Below are 4,082 nucleotides of genomic sequence, written 5' to 3'. Positions count from 1 at the left end.
AAAAAAAAAAAAAAAACAAACTTTTTTTTTTTCTATCTGTCTAAAAGAATTTCTTAATAACTCCTATCACATTTACCCCCTGTGGAGATATCAGCCTAACTACTGTTAAGAGAGTTTTTGGGTGACGACTCTTCTTGGCTACTTTCTGCTGAAAGGGGCATTAAATGGGGAACACCAGCTAGGGCTCCTCCTGGGGTCAATCTAAGGGTTCTCGGAAATAGGATGTGTCCACTCATGGTCCGGTTTGTAGCATCATTTGGGATTTGATTGCTTCTAGGCAACAAGAAACAATTTGAATTACAGTATTGAGCATGCAGTTTTCAAATATTAATACAAGACCTACAAGCAAGAGAGGCGTTAAGGGGTTAACCAATTCCATAAAGAAGACTAGAATTCATTAAAGAGGGATTGCAGCCACACGGGACTGAAGCCTGCATTTTTCTTGAGCTTGTTAATGATTTTGATCTGATATTTAAATACCTGTAGATTTTCCTATACTTTAGTAGAGGTGTTAATCCAGAAGCAGAATGTTTTATTTAAAAGTGCATCACTAAACCCAATAAAAAGTCCTAGCAGACTCAGCGATAGTAAAACTTTCATGCTTCCTTTTTGTCAGTAACTATTATCCCTGCTATAAGGATAATAATTAAGCAAAATGTACAGCAATGGAAACTCTCTGTCCAATATTTCAGTTAGAAGGTGCTACCATGTATAATCCTATTGCAAGTAGAGTGAGAGTATAGCAATCCCCACAAGTGTGATGTAGTCCATAATTTCCATCTAAAATTTTACTTTCTAAGACATAGAATTTCCCTTTGGGGGCTTATGAAGTTCTTTAGTTTTATTTTCCTAAACAAAGAAACCTCCAGGTTATGGGCACCTTGCCCATTTTCATTACCTGGCAGAATTTGCAGAATAATTGCCCAGAACTAGCACATTGATCCAGATTTTTACATTACTCATCCAGTTTCTTCCAACCTGCAGGAGATCACCATTTGATTCACAGGAATAAGGAGGATTAGTTTAAAATGTAGGCCAAAAGCTTAAAAACAATTAATGAGACTAGGATTTAATGACAAATGTATGATAAGCTTTGGAGCATAATTTGTCTCTCCAGTCCTCATTTTTGGTAAGAGCAAATTATGATAGGACTGTGTGTGTTGTTCATAGAAAACTTTAGTCTTATACTTGGCCTGGTTATTTGCATAAAGTGCAGCAAGAATGGTTATTTCTACATAAACTTTTTGGATTGGCTTTGATGAAACTCTGTTCTATAAGGAATTCCAGATAAGGCCTTTAAAGCCAAGCCCATCATGGGTTTGTATCCTCAAATACCTGTGAGTTGGGTGATCCTCTCCTCTTGAGATCCCAAGATAAACTCGGAGTTCCCAGACCTGTTAGAAAGTGACATTATTAACTGACCACAGATTAGGAACCCTGGACATGGACTGTGTAGACAAGGTATGAGACCAGTTCTCCCCAAGGGGCTTTTATTGGCTCTGCATGTCAAGCTTGATTCCTTAAAGGGAAACATACCCTTTCAGTCAAAGCCTTGATAAAATAACCATTTTTTCCTGTTGTGTCCTGTTGACAAAGAAAAATAAATTCTTATTGCACTGATGCAGACAACTATATTTCTATAAGTTAAGAGTACTCACAGATGGTCTCCAAATTCTAGAGGAACCAGTCAGAGAAAAATAAAGATGCTCCAAATTTTGTTAATGGTAGTATACCTTACTCAATTATTAAAGACCATAAATAGCTTAAAATAAGTTTCCTTGACTCTGAAAAATGAAACAAGGATCAGCAATATTCCAAGCAAAAGTTAAAAAAGTTGCTTTAACTTTCTGAGTGCAGTCCATTTAGTTAACTCTTATTTTGCTTGGTATTTGTGAACATGTCAGTTCTTCATGAGTCCTGTACATCCTTTCTCTATTCCAATGTTACAATCTTCAGAGCTATTAAAAACCTGCATTTGAGAAGACCTGTTAAAGTCCTTAATATAGAAGGGGAGGAAGGCAGCAAATCACGTTGCCATGTGTGTACCTATGCAACAATCTTGCATGTTCCTCACATGTACCCCCAAACCTAAAATGCAATAAAAAAAAAGTTTAGGATGTATTCTCATGGCATTAACTAATAGAACTGCAGATTTGGCATGCATTTATGTTTAGTGAAATGTAATAGATGATAGAATAAAAAATGTTAAATTATTAAAAAAAAAAAAAAGATTTTGGAATGTGAAATGACCATGGGACTGGGGGCACGATGATCTTTTTGTCTCCATTTCCATTTTCATACGATCACAGAGTGTCAGAGATAAAAAGTATCTTAGAACTAAATCTTAGAAATAAATCCGCAATAGTCTGTCTTAAAAAAAAAGAAGAAATTAACCATCTTTATCTCACTCACTAGTCCCCTTCTTTACTCATTCTTCTTATCCATTTCTAATTGATTATCCCGTAAAACCACTGTCAAAAATAGAAAGATAAGATGTGGTTCCTGGTTTAATTAGGAACATGAAAAATAAAAAAGTCTTTAATATAGCTTGATTATAAACAATGTTTTGAGAAGGAAGAAAGCAAGACATTCATCTGTGAATGGCAAAATTCCCAGGATAGTTAACAGTTAAAAACATGACTGACAAAGAAGTTTATCTCCATGGCTTCCAATAACTTTACCCTTAATTATAATTGATAGCATATACTTAGACAATAGAATTTTGGAAGTCCCATACAATTTTGGAACATATATTATTCATCAAAATATAACTTAAAGAAGATTGGACATCATTTTGGCAATCTCATGTGACTAAACATGTCAAATAATTTTGTTTACCTCTTTTCTGAATGTTTTAGGGGCCCTTGGAACCATCCAAAAAGCCAGGCATCAGAAAAGACAATTTCGAAACTTGAAGTTTGATTTTGGGATGCCTGCTAAATGTTAGAGGTTTAAAACACTTGATGTTATGACATAGAATTCCAGATTGCCATAAATTATTTTGCCAAAATGATGACTCGAAAGGCAAAAACATTTTATTAGCCTTTACTATGACATGAAAATCCTATTCAAAGCCAAATTTTACCCTTGCTTTAGTTTGTTAATGTTAACCCCAATTTGTTTGAATAAAATCTCATAGATTATTCCATGTAATCTTATCCAATTTGACCATGAGGTAAAATCTTTATAAATGTTTTATAACCTTATTACTAAAGGGTAGATTAATGTTTTAAGACCTCCTTGCTATGCCTTTATTTCAATACTCAATTTATGAAAAGACCATATAGATCCTATGGGAGAAGACAGTGTAGTGCTTCTACCATGCATTTCATTGCAAAGCAACCCAAAGCCACTCACTTATTTTGTAATTAGCACATCCCCCATGGGAGTCTTATCTCTTAGTTGGGGGTGGGGTGGGATGGAGATGTTTCCATATCTTTCAAGTGGCCAAGAGCATCCTACTCTGATTTATAACTACTATTAGCCATCACTTAAAATATGTCTCCTACCTAGTTATTATACACCAGATCTCTCTCATAATGCAAAGTCGTTTCTGACACCCCCAAAATCCAAAACTGTCAGGTAACACAATGCGAAACAGAATACAGTCTTTGATTTTGTGAGGGATCTATCTACATTTAATTCCTGGAGTTTGGTGAAGAAAACAGAGGTTTTCCCAAAATGGGTCTGTGGTGCCTCCTCTGTTTTTCCCAAGGAGTCTCATGCTACCAGAAGTTGTCTTAGGGCCTCTCATGCTTGCATTAAGAGTGGTAAGACAGGCCAGGCATGGTGGCTCAGGCCTGTAATCCCAGCAGTTTGGGAGGCATACGTGGGCAGATAATGAGATCAGGAGATTGAGAGCATCCTGGCTAACACGGTGAAACCCTGTCTCTACTAAAAATACAAAAAATTACCTGGGCGTGGTGGCATGCACCTGTAGTCCTAGCTACTCTGGAGGCTGAGGCAGGAGAATCACTTGAACCCAGGAGGCAGAGGTTGCAGTGAGCCGAGATTACACCACTACTACACTCTAGCCTAGGTGACAGAGCAAGACTCCCTCTCCAAAAAAAAAAAAAAAACAA

This window comes from Sapajus apella, unplaced genomic scaffold (assembly GCF_009761245.1).
Source record: "Sapajus apella isolate SASKATOON/1434 unplaced genomic scaffold, GSC_monkey_1.0 scaffold22, whole genome shotgun sequence".
Taxonomy (NCBI): Eukaryota; Metazoa; Chordata; class Mammalia; order Primates; family Cebidae; genus Sapajus; species Sapajus apella.
The sequence above is the reverse complement of the archived record's forward strand: the minus strand, read 5'-3'. Positions refer to the sequence as shown.